Here is a 23,772-nt window from a genome sequence, read left to right on the forward strand (position 1 = left end):
TTTGTTGTTCGTTATGCTGTGCAACTTATTAATCTTTTACCTTCCAAAGTTTTGGCATATTTTTCTCCATCTCAACTGTTACACAATGTTAAACCTGACATTACTTACGAGTTTTTGGCTCACTTTGCTATGCTTCAACTCTTCAAGCTCATAGAACAAAATTTCAACCTCGTGCAAGAAAATGTATTTTACTTGGTTTTAAAACCGGAGTGAAAGGCTACCTTTTGTTAGATTTCAACTCAAGGGAAATTTTTTTATCAAGGAATGTAATATTTTATGAAAACATATTTCCTTTTCTTACTAGTGACAAGCACTCACCTATTGATACAAAAAATTCCTTGGATTCTGTCACCAAAATCGTTTCCTCTCCATCACCTCTTTTCTTAGAAGTTACTGATCAACCCTCTTTACCACCTACATCTCCTCCTTCATTCAATTTTTGCATCTGGTGGGAGGGGTTTTGCTCTTCCTTCTTCATTCTTCCCAAATCTGGTTCCCTATGGAGGATCTAGCGAGGCGTGTCACCGCATTCGGTATCAGTCAGAGTAATCGTCGTGCGATGCAACATAGGGTTTTCATCCTCCCTTTCTTCTGCTAGTAAATTTAAATTTGATTTGAGTATAATGTGATGGTGAAAAGGATATAGATTTGGTAATGGAGACAGAGAGAAAAGAAAACCTTGTTCCTTGTGTGATATCCTTTGTCATGGCTTCCTTGGTTTTCTTGTTCAGCATTCTAATTTTTTTTTACATTCTTCCATATATTTTAGAGTTTGAATGAATTCATAAACTTGGTTTTGTTTTTTGCAGCTCAACATCAATCATGGTATTGAATAATAATTCTTATTAGATAAAAAGAGCTAAGGTATTGAATAATAATGCTTATCAGATAAAAAGAGCTAAGGTATACTAATTATTATTATTATGCAAGACATATTGACAAATAGGTTGTGTTCAAACCATGTGGTTAATCTCATTTTACAATGGTAGTTTAAAAAAAGACTGAGAGTTTCTCCTGATGCCAGTGGGAAAGTGAAGATAAAGATATCAAAGAAGGAGTTGGCATAACTTTATGAGAAGCAACACCAGAGAGCTTCTGCAGAACAAGTTCTGCTTCGCTTGATAAAAGCCAGAAATGATGTTAAAGTAAAGGCCCTGTATAACGAGCTTAATCTTAAGGTTTGAACTTCATCTACATCTACCCCATTAATAATTCCATAGCCTTCTTCTCTTTGCATCACTTGGTTTCTGTCTTCTCAAAAGTTTGTGTTAAAGAATATTTTTTTTAACATCAGTCAGTATTTTATTTTAAAATGACATTAATTATATCAGTAATATGAACCTAAGGAACTAATTATTGAAATGTTAAATGTGCTTATGCCTTATGTTGAATTAAAGGGGCAATCTAAATTCCAGGTAATAAATTATTTTATAAATAGTGGTATGGGTGTAGGTTTTATATATACCTAAGTATGTTTCTAGGATGAAATAGTCTCTGTTTGCATGTCTCTGATAGAGTGCAGATTCAATCTTTTGATAAAGAAAGTAACAAAGAATGTATTGAAATATGTAGCATTTCTCTTTTTTTATTAGGAACCCTTAAGTGAATAGTTTTTTTATTGGCCATCTGGTTTCTTATGTAGTTAATGAGTTAATATCAACTTATATTTTTCAAGTTTTAACAGAGATTATTGAGAATGTTGTCTTATACAGAGATTGAGCAGTTGAAGGTTGATTTGCATAAGCAAGAATTTGTTGTTTCTGAATACAGGGATGAGATCAACAGATTGTCCAGTGATGTGGAAAGCATCCCAAAGGTTGAGGCTGATCTTCTGGAAATGAAAAGGGAAGGGAATCAGTTAGAACAATTCTTAACTGAGAGCAATAACATGTTACAGAAAGTGATGGTATCATTCTTCCTGAAAGAAGAACCTTTGCGGCTTTGTCCATTTCTGCACACCCAAAACTCAGTTTCAAAATTGAACAAGTAAGCAGATAGTGATGCTGATAGAGAATTTGAGGTGATGGTCCTTTAGAATTATACTTGAACATGTATTTCCTGGGATATGATATTTCTCTTTATTGTATTTCCTAGGATATGATATGATATTTCTCTTTATTGTATTTCCTGGGATATGATATGATATGATATTTCTCTTTATTTAATGAGCTAAATTGCAGAATGAAGTGAGTTGGTTGAGCAAGATGCGCCATCAGAATATCATAAAACTTATGGGTTATTGAATTTATGGTCAATCAAGGTTTCTTGTTTATGAATTGATGGAAAACGAGTCTTTGGAAACTCAATTGCATGGTACATTTTTTATTAATGTTGATCAAGAAAAAAGGAAAAAAGTCCATATATTGGGAACTTAATGATCACATGTTGCTCATTCGTATCAACAATTTGTAGGGCCTAATCGAGGGTCATCTTTAACCTGGTATCTAAGGTTAAGAATTGTTGTTGATGTTGCCAGGTGAATTTGGGATGCCTTTTCTACTTAAAATTAATTAAGTATTCATTGCCTCATCTATATTGTCTAATGCATATTTCGTCTGTTAGAGCATTAGATTATCTCCATGAACACTCCAATCCCCCGTGGTTCATCGAGACTTACAATCTTCCAATGTTCTTCTGGATTCTAACTTTAATGTGAAGGTTAGATTGTTATTGACTTAATAATCTTACATGTTCACAATTAGTTAATTATATTGTTCATTTTCCATTCTGAGTTTTGTGGTTCAGTTATCAGATTTTGGATCTGCTATGGCTTCTGGAATGCAACACAAGAACATGAAGATGTCAGGAACTTTAGGATACGTGGCCCCTGAGTACATATCACATGGTATGCAAGAATATTTATCATCATGAAAAGACATAACATTAACCTTGCCATATTGTTGCTTCATGCTCTTCCTGTTTAATCACTTCACTTTTCTTTTGAAAATCATTTCTTTCTAAGTTTTTATGTAATTCTTTTTTCTATTTCTCTAGTGACTGCTGTCATTGCTAGGTACTATAATAAATAAGTTCTACAATTGTGATTATCCTTAATGACAATCAGTGAATGGAGTTTTCTTATTTGGGGCAAATTATTTTTATCCTTGTGCAAGTTCAGAAAGGAAAGGGACATAATCTACTTTTTCTTTTGTTGAAGTTTAGTAACTTACTATTTACAATATTGTAAAGGAAAATGATCCAATTAAGAGGGATAGAGGAAGACAGGAAACCTAAAAGGTTATGTTTGGACTGACTGAAAGGGATGGAATGAAGTGAAATGAGGTTTAGTTGGATTGAATGAAAAGGACCCTTCCCATTCTCTCCCTTGAATTTGGAGGGCACGGGGATGATATTATCTATTAAATGATTGATTTCCAAACATAGAAATGGTACCTTTGTCCCGTTTCATTCTATTCCACTCAATTCCCCTCATGTATTTCATTCTTTTATATTCATCATTAGATATTGAAGCCTAGCCTTAAAAAACTTCAGTAAAACCCATTAGGAAATCTTGATATGTTGTGTAATTTGCAAGTACTAGCTTACTTTGTGAGGGTGGAAGAGATATTAGTGAATTGAACCGTTTTAAAATATTAACTAATTATTGTTTTATATTTTAGGTATTTGAAAAAGGAAGCATATCAAATGATGGAAAAAATGAAGAAGTATCAAATGATGAAGACAATGAAAAAGTATCAAATGATGAAGACAATTGAAGAAGTACAAAACTATAATTATTATTCATAACATGTTAATTTTAATTTTTAAGAAACATTAATTGTATTTCTAATCTTTACAATTTATATAATAATATTTTGGTTTATATTTAATGTTTACATTTAATTTTGGTTTCATATTATTTAATTTTGGTTTATTAATGATAATCAAGTCATTTGAATAATAAAAAAAATTAAATTATTTACATTTCCGGCGGTTTTGGAAAACCCTGAAAAGTACCGATGGTTTTCATAAACCCTCACAAATTACCGGCGGTTTTGCTTAACCCCGGTTATTTCCAGCAGTTTTAGTAAAACTCCCACTGCTACCGGCGGTTTTTCAAAAGCCCCGCTGATTACGACAGTTTTTAAAAAAACCGCCGGTAATTACTTAGCGACGCAGGTTTTCCCAACAGTTTTCCTAACCGCAAGTAACTATTTTTCGGAGGTTAAAACTGCCGAAAACGGAAAAAATAACCCCGGTAAAAATCTAATTTTTGTAGTGTTATTCCGCCAAAAATGAGTTGATGCATGCATCACTAAACACAAGTTTAAATTAACTACCTTATCAAAATTTTTTAAAATATGTATGTATATTTGAAAACCACATTTAATCATATAGATATGTTCTGTCTTAATCAATTAATTAAAATATTTAATTAAATAAAATTGAAAATGTTACTACTTTTGCATATAAAATTATTCTATTATTAGTTAAAATTTAATTTATAAGTATTTGTAATTTAAATTATTACATTATTATATATTTACATCATTTCAACATAATACTGTAAGAACCTAGAAAATAGAGTATTAGAGTTGGTAGGTGTATTAAAATAATGTGACAGAGTATTTTATTTTAAAAATAATTCTATAATATAAATAGAATTTTATAAACTGGTCTCATTACTTAAAATACACTTTATCTCTCTAGAACTCTTTCTCTCTGTTTCTTCTCATATATCTCCAAGTGTTATTTCTCCTAAGTCATTTGTTTGACGATCAGGGGAGGTGCCTACACGATCATGACGTCAAGGCCTACAAATCCAACTAATCAATTTCTGTTTTAGAGCAAGTAAGTTTTTACTCATTTTCTTATCTCTTTGCTTCGGTCAATGATCATGCATAGAAATTGTTATGCATGTATCATTTAGCTCTCTTTTCTTGTTTTTGGTGAATTTAGAGTTCTAAGAACTCTGTCCATTTACAATTTGGTACCTCGTAAGTTCGATTAGTAATTTCTTGTGTTTCAAGCAAACGGGAAGTTAGACCTTGTCTTAGTTGTGTTTTAAGTATAAATTTAGTAATTTTATAAATTTTAGACGTTTTTGTAAAAATTGGTGTTTGGGTAAATTTGGCGTATGTTAAATTTGTGTTTTGATGATATGGTGTTATCGTAATTGGTATGATGATGTGTTTGCTAATTATACTGTTTTAATTTTGTGTGAGAAGGATATTTTATTTTTGAAACAGAATTCAAGTGGTTGTGAGAGTCTTGATCAAGTTACTTAGACTTTAAGCTTAAAAGGAAGAGTTTTGGGTAGTGAAATTTAGAAATAGGTATGAGAATGTTAAGGAATCTGTTTTGGTACTATAATGAGGTAATTTATAACTTGTTAGGAGGGTTATATGGTTAAAAATTGTGTGAAATAGAAAGGGTAATTTATAGGAGTTGTTTTCAAGTCTTTTGGCATAAAAAAGGAGTATTGAGTAGTGAAATGTTGAGGTAAGTGGTATGCACTATTTTGGAAGGTTAGAGGTATGTTATCACACCTATTAGGACTTGTCTAGGTGCTAAAACCAATAAAAATATGTTCTGCAATGGAAAATGGCTTCATAGGTTGAGATTTTATCCTATTTTAAGGTTCTAAGGGGTGAAAATGAGAAGTAGGACAATTGGGAGTATTATGTGGTTTTGAAGTGTCCTAACAAGTGCAATTGGACTTGTTTATGCAGGTTGCAAACTTGTTTGAGTGTTTAAAAGGGTAGAAATGAAATTGGGTAGCTTGTAAGAGTGATAAATGGGTTTTCAAGTGTCAAATTGATTAACAACAGGGTTCTCTAAGTTTTCTCAAGTTATGGAGGGTCCTAGGGGTCTTTAGAAGTTAAGGGTAAGATCCCCAAAGTCAAATTCGTAGTAGTTTTGGTTGTTGTCCTACCGTTGGGCGGCATGGAGTGGTGTTGTTGGGCGCCACTCTAGAGGTTTAGATAATTAGGTTTTTAAGTGTTTTCCCAATGACTGGTTTGGTTGTTTGATGTCTTTTGAAGTATGTTTAAATGTTATACATGTTGATATACAAGGTGAAAGTAAAGGAATGTATGTTCATGGTTTCAAAGGTTGTTAAAGTTGTGAATTTAGTTCTGAGCTAGAATGAATGCAGGTAGCTCACTATTGGGATTTTTCCTAACACTCTAATGGTCATACATTCACAAATAGAGAAGTTTGACACATGTGGTGAGAATAGTAGGAGATCTTAGTCTTGGATGCTTCCAGTATGATCCAAGGCGTGGAACAGACTAATCTTTTGAGTGTAATAGGGTGAAACTCATTGGCAATGGTTCTACAAGGCAGTAGAAGCCACCACAAGTGCATAACATGTCATATCTCGACATTCATTTTAAGTCTGAACAGTCGGTGTAAGTCTTGTTACACTAAGATGTTTGAGAGTATCTATGTTATTTGTATGATTCTTATGTGAGATATTTTAAATGATGTGATGAAATGTTTTAAATCTAGCTTACCCTGTTGTTTTGTTTGTGTTTGTTGTTATGTTTCCTTTGTTTGATTTAGCGATGATCATCTGGTGGGTGTGAGAAGAGGATGATGATACGTCGGTGGAGCAAGCTATTGGGGAGATGTTTTTGATGCTATGTTGCCATAGTAGTAGATTTATCTGTTTTAACTTTGTTCTATTTTGTATTCTTGTATATAGTTTTGTTATAAGTGTGTTGTATATAAAGTTTTAAATTTATGGTTATTTTGAATTACTGTAAATTATACTTTATAATCTTTTTTCCAATTAGTCTTTTATATTAAATGTGTGATGACTATTATATAATTTATGTTATATTTTAGGATGTTACACAAACAAGAATCATACTCTCTCTTTTTTAGTATTTTATACATATACTTGTCCACTACGACTTAATCACATGGCTTATTAGTATATTAAAGATCCCATGTTAAGTTGGAAAGGACAAAGATTGTCTGTCCGACATGTTTAGCACCTAACTCATCAACATGCTTAAATTTTAATATTGCTTTCCATTTTCATTAATCATATCCAAGACTGCTAAAATTGGTCAATCTAAATATTTAACCAGACCCAGCTACTTAACGGTTGGCCCGACCCATTGTGAAATTTGAATATTTTTTTCCAATCCAGACCAAATAAAATATGAGTTGGGTTGGCCCATCTACTATGACCAAATTTAACAACTAAGTATGTATGCAGCGAAAAACTCAATTTTTAAGGTAAAGATAGCTTGCCTTATTTTAAAGCTTTTTTTTTTTTTCGATTTCTAGGTTGAATATTGATTGAGTCACTTTCTTAATTAATAACGTGAATTCTCAGATATTGTTCCAATATATCAAAAGTCCTTATGACATATAAATTTACATTTTTGACAATTAAACTTTAAACTCAATTCATTACAAATCCTTCTAGGATAATGAAAATTAAATGTATATGCTCAGAGACTCTAAAAAAATAACAAAAACATGTATTCAAATAACGTAAACTAATTCGAAACTCCAAATGAAATTAATTTTAAACAATAGTTAGCGTTAGTTTATTCGAATCATGAAATGAACGATTAAATTAAAATAATTAAGTTTTCATTCCTCTAACATATATTAATAAATAAAAAAATTGAGCGAGAGCGTCAACTTTTTTACATATAATAAAAGGCATTTGCAAGATAAAAAGTAATAATGAGCAATAGTGATAGCAAATACAAATATTTTATAAAATTGATAGTAATAAACAAAAGTTTATTCAAATTGAATTAAGAATAAAGTAAATAGTCTACTTGGTTCGCCATATGGTTATAAAGTATTTGTTGTAAATTGTTTTTATTTTCATTTATCAAATGCTTTTATTTTAACATTATTTTTGGTGTTGATCACCAAATGCCACCTTACATAAAGATCATGGAATCACTAAATAAATATTTTAATGGTGTAAATGGCTGGAATAAATAAATATTCTTCTAGATCTAGTTCAGAATGGTTGAATATTCTTCTAAACCCTCAAATTTTGACTTTTCATAAAGTGTAAGCATGGTACGGTTAAAGAATTGGGCGATCTAACTCACCATTTTTCATCCTTAAAAAAGACATGAGCAGGTTTACAAGAGAAAGAATTTCAAATTTTAATATTCAGATTCACTATAATTTACATAGAAAAATATTAATCATGTTTTAATTCGAATATGAGGAATATATTATATAAAATAAATACCATATTAATTAATTTTATTATTTGTAAAATCTGATCATATAACAGTGTGTTAATGTAAAAAATATAACGCAAATGTTATTTAAACTTTCATGAAATTAATGTAAGGAATATGTTATGTGGACTTTTGATATAATTTTTATTTGTTTACTCTTTTAAAGTTGGAAAATTGAGAATAATAGATTAAAATAGAATAACATTAAATCATTATTTTTTTATTGAAGAATGAATCAACTTAAAAAAATGGAAAAGTGAGGCAGGGTGGGGATTGAGCTACCCACTCTCAACCCATACTTTTCTAGGAGAAAATTCAAACCTAAACCGAATCAATATATATATATATATATATATATATATATATATATATATATATATATATATATATATATATATATATATATATAACTCGTGATGAACATTTTGGAAGTATAAACGATGAAATTTCATTTTTTTTTGGTATACTTTTGAAGTAAAATAGATTATATTTCATAATCTATTTTACTTATTTTCATATGTCAAAGATATTTGAATTTTATGATTAATGTAATGATATCGTGGTTCATTGTTATCCAGTACACTTTTAACGGAAACAATGAAATAATCTATTATTTTACATTAATAGTTATTGTAATTAAAATAAATTTAACTTGTAAAATCATAATATTTTTTTTATTCAAATCTCACACTTGATCGTTATACAATGAAATTGTTAGAATTGATGAAAGAAACTGTAAAATAATGTGGATTGCTATTCTTTCTAAATTGCCTGACTGCACCACTGTTCATATAAAATCTAAACTTAATTAAAAATTAATACAAATGAAAGTTTACCTTATTATGTGTGTTGTGAGTGATAGCTTACCCCAATTAAAAAAATTAATACAATTAAAGTTTACTCTCACTTTTTATAAATTAAAAGTATTTTCTGCTACATCTTTCACTTTTTTATTAAAATAAAATTCAAATATATATATATATATATATATATATATATATATATATATAACATACTTTTATAAAATCCATATTATGAATTTTATGATTTAATAAGTCATTCATAATCCCAATTATAATTTCAATTGTATATTATTTTACATCAAAAATCTCCAATTTCTTTAAGGCGTGAAGATAAATAAACTTAATAACAAGACAAAATAGCATTACTCAAATAATGACAAAATTAAAGAAAAAGTAAAAAAATATAAATGCTCAATTAACTATAAATAAATAAAATCTCAGTTAAAATTATATAAATTCACAAGAAAAAATTGACAATTAAATCTTGATAGAACTGGAGTTATCATAAAAAAGGTAAGAAGGGTGGTTAATATACATTAACCAACCACTATCATTTCTTTCAAAAGACAGTTTAACTTTTCATTTTTTTTTAACATAAAATAATATTATTATTATTATTATTAGGAAAATGATATTTGAACAACCTGTTTTGACAATATTTAGACACTGGACGCGTATCTAAATGTGACTGGTGCACGTGGAATTTTTTTTTTAAATGAAAGAATGACGTGATAATGAGAGAACGGGGGCAGATTCAAAATGTAGGGTTATTTCGAAAATTTGAGATTGAAATGTTTTCAGAGAGAGAAGCTGGAGAACATTTCATGGAGCACCTTCGAACCTTCGAACCAGCCACCACAACTCTCGCCGGATACCCGTCACCCCTAGACGTTGCCGTTTTCCCTCCATCCAGTGTCGTCGCAGTGTCGTCGGTGTCCGTCGTCTTCCACCCAGCCAGGCAGTTCGGATTGCGGGTCGCCGCAGCTCCGGCGTTGGTAGACGAACCGAAGACGGCATCGTCTTCCCTCTGGCCCAGCCGACCAAGGGCGTGTTTTGAGTATCGATTCCTCCCACCCGCTTCCTTCCTTGTGCCGGAGCCTTGCGGTGGCCGCCGGAGCATCGCCGGACCCTTTCAAGGTATGGTTTAGTGTGGGTTGAAGTTGTGTAGAAGATTTAGTGGTTGATGGCGTTTTTGGGTGGAAAGTATGAAGTTTTTTTCTAATTTTTTGACCATTTACTGGTTTAGTTCTTTTGACACAATTATTATGCCATTTATATACAATTTCATGTCCAAGGAACCATTTTTTGTAAAACTCATGGTGCAGAAACTGCAGTGGTAGCAAAGACAAAATAAGTGATGACTTCAGGCAAATGTTTTGCACAACCAGGCCAACTACGTTGCAGGTACAACACTTGCACACTCCAAGTCAACCAAACTTGTAAGTTTTTAGTGCTTATTTCTGCAAATAAAAAATTTTATTGTTTCATTGATATGTTAAATAACATTATTTGTATTTTGGACTTTGTTTGATGTAAGTATGATTGTGGAGTTATTGTTTTGAGATTTATGGAGTTGTGGGATGTCGCTGAGGAATACGAAAGCAACACAATGCCCACCTACAGAAATGTAAGGTATAAAAATTTTCATTTTTGGGAGCTTTGATAGAAGATGTTGCATTTTATTGATATATTGTGCATTTATCTCTTTGCAGGAGGAATTGCAATAGGTTAGGGAGAAATATGTTTGTGATTGGATCTTGGATGTGGACAATGTGCGGAGGGATGAAGTGTTGCAAGATTTAGGCCTTATGTAGATGTTGAATAGGGATTTTTGCAATGTGATTGATGTTTTGTTTACAACCTTTTGAATATGTATTGATGACGTCTGAATGTACATATTTTTTGCTAGAAATGTTCAAAGAAATGTATTGGTTACATTTATTGATAATCAAATTTGAAGATGAGAATGATCATTGTGTACGATGTATGTACTACAGTCCCCACGAAATTTAGATGTCATTATTTAGGAAATCTTGTATGTATAGGGTTCTATGTAGAAGTAGAATAAATGATGAACTGTGCATTAAGTATGAACAAAAGAATTGTGCAAAGGAAACAATATTTGTAAAACTCATGGTGCAGAAACAACTTTGGTAACAAAGGCAAAATAAGTGGACACTTCAGGCAAAGGTTTTGCACAGCGAGATCAACTATGACCATGATATTCATTTTGAAGTTTCAATTTCTTCCTTAGCAATATTTAAACATAAAAGTGTTGTTAAGACCATTATTATGACATTTATATACAATTTCAAGTCCAAGAAAATAATATTTGTAAAACTCATGTGCAGAAACAGTTTTGGTAACAAAGGCAATATAACTGGGGACATCAGGCAAAGGTTTTGCACAACGAGGTCAACTATGAAACTGATATTCATTTTCAAGTTTCAATTTCTTCCTTAACAATATTTGAACATAAAAGTGATGTTGAAACCTTTATTCTGACATTTGTATACAATTTCATGTCCAAGGAAACAATATTTGTAAAACTCATAGTACAAAAACAACTTTGGTAGCAAAGACAAAATAAGTGGGGACTTCAAACAAAGATTTTGCACAACCAGGTCAACTATGAAAATGACATTCATTTTGAAGTTTCAATTTCTTCCTTAACAATATTTGAACATAAAAGTGATGTTGAGACCTTTATTATGACATTTGTATACAATTTCATGTTCAAGGAAACAATATTTGTAAAACTCATGGTGCAAAAACAACTTTGGTAGCAAAGGCAAAATAAGTGGGGACTTCAAACAAAGATTTTGCACAACCAGGTCAACTATGAAAATGACATTCATTTTGAAGTTTCAATTTCTTCCTTAACAATATTTGAACATAAAAGTGATGTTGAGACCTTTATTATGACATTTGTATACAATTCCATGTCCAAGGAAACAATATTTGTAAAACTCATGGTGCAAAAATAACTTTGGTAGCAAAGGCAAAATAAGTGGGGACTTCAAACAAAGATTTTGCACAACCAGGTCAACTATGAAAATGACATTCATTTTGAAGTTTCAATTTCTTCCTTAACAATATTTGAACATGAAAGTGTTGTTGAGACCATTATTATGACATTTATATACAATTCCATGTCCAAGGAAACAATATTTGTAAAACTCATGTGCAGAAACAACTTTAGCAGCAAAGGCAAAATAACTGGGGATTTCAGGCAAAGGTTTTACACAGCAAGGTTAACTATGAAAATGATATTCATTTTCAAGTTTCAATTTCTTTCTTAACAATATTTGAACATAAAAGTGATGTTGAGACCTTTATTCTAACATTTATATACAATTTCATGTCCAAGAAAACAATATTTGTAAAACTCATGGTGCAAAAACAATAATGGTAGCAAAGGAAAAATAAGTAGAGACTTCAGGCAAAGGTTTTGCATAGTCAGGTCAACTATGAAAATGACATTCATTTTGAAGTTTTAATTTCTTCATTAACAATATTTGAACATACAAGTGATGTCGAGACAATTTTTATGACATTTATATACAATTTCATATCCAAGGAAACAATATTTGTAAAACTTATGATGCAGAAACAACTTTGGTAGCAAAGTCAAAATAAGTGGGGACTTCAGACAAAAGTTTTGCACAAACAGATCAACTATTAAAATGGCATTCATTTTGAAGTTTCAATTTTTTTCTTAACTATATTTGAACATAAAAGTGATGTCCAGATAATTGTTATGACATTTATATAAAATTTCATGTCCAAGGAAACAATATTTGTAAAACTCATGGTGCAAAAATTGCTTTGGTAGCAAAGGCAAAATAAGTGGGGATTTCAGACAAAGGTTTTGCGCATCCAGGTTAACTATGAAAATGACATTCATTTTAAAGTGCACAACTCTTTTGTTCATACTTAGTGGACATACAATTCATGTTGACGCATTCAATGGGACTTAAGCCAAATATTTTGCATCTTTCATCTTTTATTCTACATAGAACCCTATACATACAAGATTTCCTAAATAATGACATCCAAATTTCGTGGGGACTGCAGTACATACATCGTACACAATGATCATTCTCATCTTCAAATTTGATTATCAATAAATGTAACCAATACATTTCTTTGAACATTTCTAGCAAAAAATATGTACATTCAGACGTCATCAATACATATTCAAAAGGTTGTAAACAAAACATCAATCACATTGCAAAAATCCCTATTCAACATCTACATAAGGCCTAAATCTTGCAACACTTCATCCCTCCGCACATTGTCCACATCCAAGATCCAATCACAAACATATTTCTCTCTAACCTGTTGAAGTTCCTCCTGTAAAGAGATAAATGCACAATATATCAATAAAATGCAACATCTTCTATCAAAGCTCCCAAAAAACAAAATTTTTATACCTTACATTTCTGTAGGTGGGCATTGTGGTGGAAGCTACTCCAGGATATGCAGAAGAAGCTCCAAAACTCAGAGAAGTGGCAGCGGATTGAGAGAATGCAGTGGAATTTCTGGATGCACGGTAGGTGTTTGATAATATGCTGAAGGTGTTTGAGTGGTTGTGTTTGGTAGAATTCTAGCTCAGCAAGCTTTCCAAAGGGGAAAGAAGCTAGAGGAGGTGCAAGATAACAAAGCACAAGGTTGAACTTGAGAGTGAAAGCTGAAAATTGGCAGCATTTCTTTACTACAAATCAAGTTGCATTTACAAGTGATGAAGCTCTCTATTTATAGAAGAAGGAGAGCTTCTAAAACGTATTGTGCAAGTTATTTTAAATGTGCACATGCTGTAAAACAGATGGAGGAAGCTTGGGGAGCAAGCTGTAGTTGCCAACTCAGCAAAGCATTTGGAGAAGATGGAGTTGTTGTCTTTGGGTGTTGACGTAGTGCAAAAGCCGTGGACACCAACCATTCATTTGTGCTTCTTTGGTTTTCTTACGTGGCAGCCTTTTGGAGTTGCTTAGACATGGTTCCTCCCTTTTATTAATATTCTACAAAAGCAATGTAAAAGTATTTAGCAAAGAGAACATTCTAAGATTTTTAGAAAGAAAAGATTAAGTCCTTTATTCAACTTCCCTTTCTTGGTCTTAGAGTGAAGTTGATACTTCTTTGGATGGTAAGTCCCTAAAGGGGTTGCCATCATTCCCTCCCTCTTTAAAACGATTTGTCCTCAAATCGGGAAGAAAGAAAGAAGCATAACTTTGGGTGATATTGGCCACCGGGATCAAAAATATATCTACAAAAAATAGCAAAAATTAGTATGATGAATGAAGTATATGCAAAGATAAGAAGATACAATGAAGGCCTTTTGACAAAAATGGTTTTAGAAGAAGTATTGGCCTTTAATATTTTTTTGAATTCACTTTGTTTTGAACGTTCCCCATGATAAAATGAAGAAACAAAGTGATGTTTTTGAGAAGAAGATTCAAGGTTTTTACCTTTTAATGAAGAAGTTAACAACATGCATACCTTTGTCTCCTTCTTCTTTTCTTGAGAAGGTTGCTTGGCCAACCTATTTTCTTGTTTTCTTTCTTTTTCAATTTTTTCTTTGATTATTATCTCATCCTCTTTCACTTGTTCAGGTGTAAGAGGAATCAATGTGATTTTATTACCTTTATGGAAGAAAGTTATTTTGTTGGTATAGCCATCATGAGTGGAATTATGATCAAATTGCCATGGCCTACCAAGTAATACATGCCCAGCATCCATTGGAACAACATCACATAAAACATTTTCTTCATAGTTGCCAATGGATATTGGTATGGTTACCTGTGTGTTCACTACTATTTCTTCATCCTCTGTTATCCACTGAAGCTTATAAGGCTTGGGATGAGAAATAATAGGTAAGGCCAATTTGTGTACCACCCTAGAACTACAACAATTGCAAGAGGAACCATTATCCACAATCAATGAACAAGTGTTTTCAAAGATTTTGCATCTTGTTCTGAATAGGTTTTCCCTTTGTGATTGTTCTAGTTCATGGGTTTGACTTCCAAGAAGTCGTCTTACCAATAATAACTCACCTTCACAAGGTAAGGCTTCTTCCTCAGATATAGAAGTATCTGAGTCACTATAAGAATATTCACTTTCACTGGTCTAAGAGATAAGTAGACCTTTTGTGAGGACACTCAGAAGAATAATGTCCTCTCTCTCCACACTTAAAGCATTTGGTCTCTCTACCCCTTGTTTCTTTTGAAGATTCTTTGTGAAAGGTATTTCTTTCTCGCTCTCTCTCTTTTTCTTTACCTCTCACTTTCTCTTTTTCTGTTTCTTTTTCTTGAGGCTTTTCATACCTCTTTGGACTACCCTCCCTCTTAGGATCTATCCTATAGTCAGAGGTGGTAGGGTAGTTCCTTTTAGTGGAAGCTTTTCTTCTAATTTGTTCTTCCACTCTCACACATAGCTGCACAAAATCATTGAGATCTAAATAAGGTAAAAGTTCTACCTTATCTCTGATCTCATAGTTAAGACCACTTTGGAACCTAGCTATGGTGAATTTCTCTTCCTCTTTTATCCCAGCTCTTAACATGAGTAATTCTAACTTTTGTCGGTATTCCTCAACACTCATGTTTCTTTGTTGAAGTCGATGGAGCTTGTCCATGACTTCTCTAGCATAATAGGCTGGGACATGCCTTCTGTGTAAGGCTGCTTTCAATTCATTCCAGTATTGGATGGTGTAGTCGCCATGCATCTTTTGATCTCTTATGATGGATGTCCACCAATAGAGGGTTGCTCCTTGAAAGGTCAAAGTAGCTAAGGTCACTCGCCTCTTATCATCTATGTGGTAGCACTCAAAAATCTGTTCGACCTTCATCTCCCACTCAAAGTATTCTTCTACATTGTCTCTTCCATAGAAGGGTGGAAGGTCAAGTTTAGGTTCCACATGATGGTCTCTATGGTTATGATGACGCCTAGGAGGGCGTTGATAGTGATCATAAGGGTTATAACTATGGTGACCACTATGTTGGGAATGATCATCATGATCATGGTTTTGCCTATGAGAGTGATCCCCTTGTGAATGCCCTCTTTGAATGAGAGTAAGATTGGCGACCATTTGCCTTAGTTCATGTAACTCAGGCTTGGTTCTATTGAGCTCTTCTCTCAACTCTATGTTGTCCTAATCATGATTGGTGTTACCTTGAACACTAGAGTGACTCATGCTTGTGAAGTAGAGAAAGTGTTTTCACAAAATTTGAAAGCCTTGCACAAGTATGAATCAAAACTTTTGGAAAAGAGGATTTGTTTGTATTTGGTGAATGACTTCTATAGAGATTCTAAAGGTGAAGAAACCGAATAGCTCCTAGGAAGGAGAGGTGAGTCACAACGGACAAGCTTAGAAACCTTGTCCTTCCTTAGCCAGAGTGTCTCCTGACGTTTCTTACCAAAATATCTAGATAGAAGTCTTTCAAAATCTTTTTTTTGAATGCAACAATGTGATGCTCCTAATAAACCAAACGAAGGTTTGTCTATATGGTAGCGCACCTAGCTATCACGGAGACTTAGAACACAAATATCAACAAGCAAAAAGAAAGAAAGATGATAAAGAAATGAAAGAGTGAGACACGGCCCTAAGTGAAAGTGCAAATGACACTTGGAGCCACTTGACACACTTTCACACTAAGAAGTGGAAACTAACTATTACAATGTTGTATGGTGCACTTGGAATTGCTTGAAAAGCATTTTTCCAAGTCACTTTAAGTTTCAAAAACCAAGAAGAAATTACCACAAAGGTTCCGTGATAGAATGCCACTTATACAAAGAAGTGTAAAAGAATTTATACAAAGCCAAGTGTGGCTGCTACAGCAAAAGAAATGAGCTGAAATATAACTCTAAAGTGATGTTTTTCTGCTGCAAAGAAGTGTTGGACAGCCAATGGAAAGTCCTCTTGAAGTTCCCTTGTAGCAAAGTTAGCAAGACCTCCACTCCTTAAGATGCTACCCCTTTGATAAGGCTTAACTGGATGTTAAAACTCCACCAAAATATGATGTTCCAGCAAACAAGAATCACAAAAACCCGTGAGTGATCAAAAGAATGGTGCATCCAAGTTGAATGCAGAAGTAATATGACACAGAATATGGAAGTCCAGAAAAGGTGATTTCTAAACACTTTGGGGCTGGAATAAAGGCTAGCACACAAAAGGAACTTAAGATAGGGTCTAGAACAGATTAGAAAAGCAAGAAAAACTCAAAACAAAGAGCAAATTCAAGTGCAGTGAAAGTGTTTGATGAAAATGTCAAACTGTTTGACAAAATGCCACAAAGAACAACAGATTTTGTGTTTTCTGGTTTTTGACCTTTCAAATCTGGATTGCGGGGTTTAAAGTGCTTTTTATGATTGCTATACACTTGGATAAGCATATAAATGTATTTGGAAACTTAAACCCAGCTTTTGCCAATCCAAAGAAGAAAAATCAAAGAAGAACAATGGCAAACAACAATAAAATTGAACTCTGCACCTTACAAAGGGCTGAAAAATTAACAGCAGTGGCTAAAATGAGCAGCAGTGTATGTGAGGTTCAAATGATTTGTCAAACAAGTTTATATCATCAAATTGGATGTGTGCAAACACTTAACAGCCAAGGAATACACTACAACAGAATTTCACTAGTGCACTTCCAAATGTAGGCAAAATGAATGATCTAGAAGGTGATTTTGAATATGGACTGAAAAATGACCACATGAACAGTAACTACAAGTTTTAAATGACAAAATTTACTTGTACAAATGTTCACAATACACAGAAACAGCCAGAATCATCAAATCACCTCTACTGTAGCCAAAAATGCAGTAAAATTGGATGGTTTAAAGGTGAATTCTGCATATATTCATCTTAATGACCATTTGACCAGTGCACACAAGTTTCAAATGACAAAATACACTTGCTCAATTGTTCAGAATGCATAGAAATAACCAGTAGATTCGTATGACAGTAGCAGTTGCCAAAATTCAAGAAAATTGGACCAAAACTGCATCAGATTTGAAAACTAAGTGGAATCAAAGCTGGAAAGCACCAACAAAGATTATGAAAGTCCTAATTGACTAGATCTGGCTTTAGAATATGAGCTAGCAGAGATGAGGTGACCTAAAACACAGCAAGGAAATGAAGCACGGTGCATAACTTGGATGAAACAGTAACAACACTTTGTTGCAGCATTTTGAACGACTCAACCATACTTTTTGCAATACAGTGATTAATATGAGTTGCTACACCTTTAGCAATGCTTAACAACACAAAAGAGACTTGCACAAGGCTTAAGAAGCAAGAAATTTGCACTGTAACAGATTCAAACTAGTGCACCAGAGTTGGAAAGTTATGCAGAATTTGTAAAACAGAATCAACTTGTTGTCAATGATTTAGCTCATGTGATCAAAGCTAGACAATGTCTCATTGCTTTATATGATCCATGTATAGCTATCAGTGCATTGAACTCATTTAAAACGAAAAAAATTATAGGCTGAACAGAATCAAACATTTGACAGTGAAAACAACAAACACTAATGAACTGTTTTGTCAATGCTTTAGCTCATATGATCAAAGCTAGACAATGTCTTGTTGCTTTATATGATCAAGGAAGAGCTATCACTGCACTGGACACACTTAAAAACAGAAAAATAAAAGTTGGAGTAGATTAAAACCAATGGAACAGTGAAACACGACAATCACAAGCACATGACCGAACAAAACTGGAAAATGATGATTAAGCTGATTTGAAATGAAAATAAAGAAATGCACCGATTAAAATGATGGAAGAAACACTAAGGAACCGTGAATGAACACAAACATCCACAACAAACACGAAATCAAACCACAAAAGTGAGGAAAAAAAAAATTCAAACAGTGGCAAAACTGGAACAGCACATGACGGAAGTGAAAAAAATGAATGAAAACGTGACTTATCTCTTGGAGACTTGCGTGGACGAGCTGGCTCTTGATGCCAAATGATGGAAGCTACTCCAGGATATGCAGAAGAAGCTCCAAAACTCAGAGAAGTGGCAGCGGATTGAGAGAATGCAGTGGAATTTCTGGATGCACGGTAGGTGTTTGATAATATGCTGAAGGTGTTTGAGTGGTTGTGTTTGGTAGAATTCTAGCTCAGCAAGCTTTCCAAAGGGGAAAGAAGCTAGAGGAGGTGCAAGATAACAAAGCACAAGGTTGAACTTGAGAGTGAAAGCTGAAAATTGGCAGCATTTCTTTACTACAAATCAAGTTGCATTTACAAGTGATGAAGCTCTCTATTTATAGAAGAAGGAGAGCTTCTAAAACGTATTGTGCAAGTTATTTTAAATGTGCACATGCTGTAAAACAGATGGAGGAAGCTTGGGGAGCAAGCTGTAGTTGCCAACTCAGCAAAGCATTTGGAGAAGATGGAATTGCTGTCTTTGGGTGTTGACGTAGTGCAAAAGCCGTGGACACCAACCATTCATTTGTGCTTCTTTGGTTTTCTTACGTGGCAGCCTTTTGGAGTTGCTTAGACATGGTTCCTCCCTTTTATTAATATTCTACAAAAGCAATGTAAAAATATTTAGCAAAGAGAACATTCTAAGATTTTTAGAAAGAAAAGATTAAGTCCTTTATTCAACTTCCCTTTCTTGGTCTTAGAGTGAAGTTGATACTTCTTTGGATGGTAAGTCCCTAAAGGGGTTGCCATCACATTGTGTTGCTTTCGTATTCCTCAGCGACATCCCACAACTCCATAAATCTCAAAACAATAACTCCACAATCATACTTACATCAAACAAAGTCCAAAATACAAATAATGTTATTTAACATATCAATGAAACAATAAAATTTTTTATTTGCAGAAATAAGCATTAAAAACTTAAAAGTTTGGTTGGCTTGGAGTGTTCAAGTGTTGTACCTGCAACATAGTTGACCTGGTTGTGCAAAACATTTGCCTGAAGTCCTCACTTATTTTGTCTTTGCTACCACTGCAGTTTCTGCACCATGAGTTTTACAAAAAATGGTTCCTTGGACATGGAATTGTATATAAATGGCATAATAATTGTGTCAAAAGAACTAAACCAGTAAATGGTCAAAAAAATTAGAAAAAAACTTCATACTTTCCACCCAAAAACGCCATCAACCACTAAATCTTCTACACAACTTCAACCCACATTAAACCATACCTTGAAAGGGTCCGACGACACTCCGACGATGCTCCGGCGGCCACCGCAAGGCTCCGGCACAGGGAAGGAAGCGGGTGGGAGGAATCGATACTCAAAACGCGCCCTTGGTTGGTTGGGCCGGAGGGAAGACGATGCCGTCTTCGGTTCGTTTGCCAACGCCGGAGCTACGGCGACCCGCAATCCGAACTGCCTGAACAGACACCGGCGACACTGCGGCGGCACTGGATGGAGGGAAAACGGAAACGTCTAGGGGCGGCGGGTATCCGGCGAGAGTTGTGGTGGCTGGTTCGAAGGTTCGAAGGTGCTCCATGAAATGTTCTCCAGCTTCTCTCTCTGAAAACATTTCAATCTCAAATTTTCGAAATAACCCTACATTTTGAATCTGCCCCCAATTCTCTCATTGCCACGTCATTCTTTCATTTAAAAAAAAATTCACGTGCACCAGTCACATTTAAACACGCGTCCAGTGTCTAAATGTTGTCAGGTTATTCAAATATCATTTTCCTTATTATTATTTAGTCATAGGTTTTATGCAGCTACTAGCTAAGCATGTTTGAAACATAATAAGCCGGAGCGTAATTTATTTAAAATGACATATTCGGTAATCAAATGCATACTAGGGAAGTGAGAAAGACCAAAAAGGAAATGAAGATCGATTTGATGAATTATGAATAATTGTGTAAGAAATTTTGTTAGCGTGAAAGTAACTGCAGGTGTCCAAACTTCGGACTGACATAACATGAAGTTTCACACCGGAAATAAAATATAAATCTGCGTCGATCTGGTTTACAAAAAATTAAATATCATAAAAAGAAAACAAAATACAGAAAAATGAAAAAAAAACATGGATATTTTAGCATTTGCACCTCTGAAAAAAACCATCTTAGATGCGCTCCTCCTCCGAGGGACATTCCAAAAGGATTCTTGCCGAAGCCACCAGATCATTATCATCTGAATTTCGCAAAATAAAGTGAGGCCACCGTTTTATTCCATACCCAAGAAAGGAGACATTAAATTATGAGTACCCAGTGGGAACTAATAAAAGTGGGAACATGTTGATATTTAGAAGGGTGTTGATGACCATCACTCTTCACTGATCCAGATGCTGAAATCAACCATGTGTGTTGAATGCTTCCCAGAGCAAATTCTGAGGGGTAGGGTGAGTCCTTGCCTGAAGGGCAGCGGTTCTGAGTGTCTTAAGAGTCCGAATATTGGCCTCAACAAATGTCAAACTTCTGTAAGGCAAATTGTGCTTCTTGCATAGGTCTATGACCAATGGAGAAACTTTCCTCAATTGGGCCCTTGGGAGCCTTGGGAACAAATGGTGCTCCAGTTGGAACTGCAATCCCCCAAAGAACCAGTCCATCCAACTTGAACAAGAAATGTCCAATGTCCCACTTGCTTGCTTTTGAAACCAGTCATTTCCATTTGGTGGCCCTTCATACACATCAGCAGCAAAATGGTTCAAACAAAATTGAAGATGTTGGACGGAGCAAGCGGCAAAACTGGTCATCACAAACATCACCCTTTCTCCCCAATTGGGAAGGCAAGAAATCAGGAGAGGGAACCAAATCCAAAACACAAGGATCCCCATAAGGTTGAATGCTCTGTCTGGGACTTTGCGCCTAGAAAACAACAACAATAAAGTCTGCAAATACAAATTGACCCTGGCAACGCACAGGATTGGGTAAAATGTCAGGTGCTGGTAACTGATAAGAAATCGGGACAATGAATCAAACTCCAACTTCCTCCCATAGAAACAGGACTTGATTGAATTGAAGAAACGAGTGGACACGGCAAACACTGGCATGTGTTGCAGATCGGGATCGTGGTCAAGGCTGTTGCAGGAAATGTGGTGAGCGTTGTGAGTCCACTTCCACCATGCAATGCTTATCCCAGTCATGCAATTACCACAAAGGATCTGTGCTAATTTGTTGTAACCGGGAGTAGTCATGACCTCGTAGTGGCCAGAATCGTGACCCACATAGGTGCTTTGCATCCAAAGCAAGCCCAACAATAGGGCAGAAGCTAAATGAGCCCAAACACTGGTACACATCACGGTGCCATAAACAACAATGGCAAACATGATACTAACAGAGGCTAGGGTGAACAGAGTGACATGTTCTTTCTTTTCAAAAAGACCCATTTTGACAAACTCGGACACAAGCTTCCTGTAATCCTTGGAAACCTCGGAGACCTTGAAATCCCTGAGGTGGTACCCGGTGAAGAAGGGATCAAGATGTTTCCATGCAGTGCCAGGATGGTAGGCTATGAATGCATCGGTCACATCTTGGCCTGCAAGGTTCAACAGGGGAACCTCTCCACCAGGGTGCTCCTTCGCCCAATCTGAGACATTGTAGACCTTTCCCTGAATGGAAATCCACAAATCCCCTGGCTTGTTATGGCCCTTCAACTCCTCCGATGTGATGTACTTTTTGTTCTCAACCTCCATTGTTTTGTTGCCACAACAACAACAACACCACAAACAAAATGTGATGATCTCACAATGCAAGCAAATTCCGAATTCAAACAATCCCTCTCCCTAAACGTTATGATGATGGGGTTGTTCAGAGAGACAACCCCATGTTAACTCAGGGATCCCGATTCTTTATCTCCCTCTCTGCCTTTATTTATTTATTTTTATGAGAAACAGGTAATGCACTCAAGTTTATATAATAATAATAGAAGAGGAGGGAGAAAGTTTAGCCTGAGAAATAGTAAATGGTTAGAAAAAACATGTGAAGAATAATATTACATGTACGATTTAAAAATGTTTTGCCATTACAGGAGATGCTCAAAGAGTAAAGGAGACTATAAGCTGTTTGTGAAAGAGCACCACACAAACAAAACAAAAGGTTTGGTCCAGGGTTGTCCAAGTCAGAAACCAAACAAAACAGTTACAATTATGTACCCCCTCTTGCTATTGGGTGGCTCTAACAAACTTTCTTCTAACCGTGATTTGTATTTTCGGATCAATGTTTGTGTGGCTCAGAGGATGTTTTAGGTAGCCCACACGCTACTAACAGTAGACCACGTCGCAGAGTATTTCCAATGATAAAGTCCAACCAAAGATATTTTCGGAAGCACAACGGAAATATCCCATTATTCAAGTCGTAGTAAGAGAAGGAGTCATAACAGCGGTGTTTGCAATTTGATTTTGATATTATTATTTTCTAAATTCAATTCGATTTTCTAATTTTATTCTCCGAATTTAAGCTGTTAATTCTAAAAAATATATTGTTAATTTTGTTCTCACTCCCAATTTAAAGAAAATTTCTTAAATGACAAGATATTTGATTATGATTTTTTTATACTTTTTATTTCCAAATCTTCACTGTGAAAACATGTATAACTGTCTGAAAGTTGTCTTTATTTAACTATTTAGCTGCTTTGATATTAATTTTTAATCCCAATTGGAAAGTTGCTATGGTGGATCAAATCTCTAGCCTCGCTATCTGTCATTGTTAAGCATTTTTATCGTACTCTCAAGTCAATGGAAACGCGGAATCTTTTTCTGAATCAATAAAAGGACGAAGACGGTGAAATGTAGGGAGAACTTTGTCAATAGAAAACTTAAAGACAAAGTAAATGAAAAAAAAAAAGGTGGATGACCAAAACTAAAACCCAAACTAAATTTGGAAA

General features: G+C 34.2%; 2 pseudogenes; both read right to left on the reverse strand.

Moving 5' to 3' along the window:
* Positions 1 to 15,028: 15,028 nt before the first annotated feature.
* On the reverse strand, positions 15,029 to 16,350 carry LOC148206154 (uncharacterized; annotated as a pseudogene).
* Positions 16,351 to 20,889: 4,539 nt separating this feature from the next.
* On the reverse strand, positions 20,890 to 22,885 carry LOC124820324 (delta(8)-fatty-acid desaturase 2 pseudogene; annotated as a pseudogene).
* Between the last annotated feature and the right edge of the window lie 887 nt (positions 22,886 to 23,772).

This window comes from Vigna umbellata, chromosome 1 (genome assembly GCF_029865625.1).
Source record: "Vigna umbellata cultivar VRB3 chromosome 1, Vumbellata_1.0, whole genome shotgun sequence".
Taxonomy (NCBI): domain Eukaryota; kingdom Viridiplantae; phylum Streptophyta; class Magnoliopsida; order Fabales; family Fabaceae; genus Vigna; species Vigna umbellata.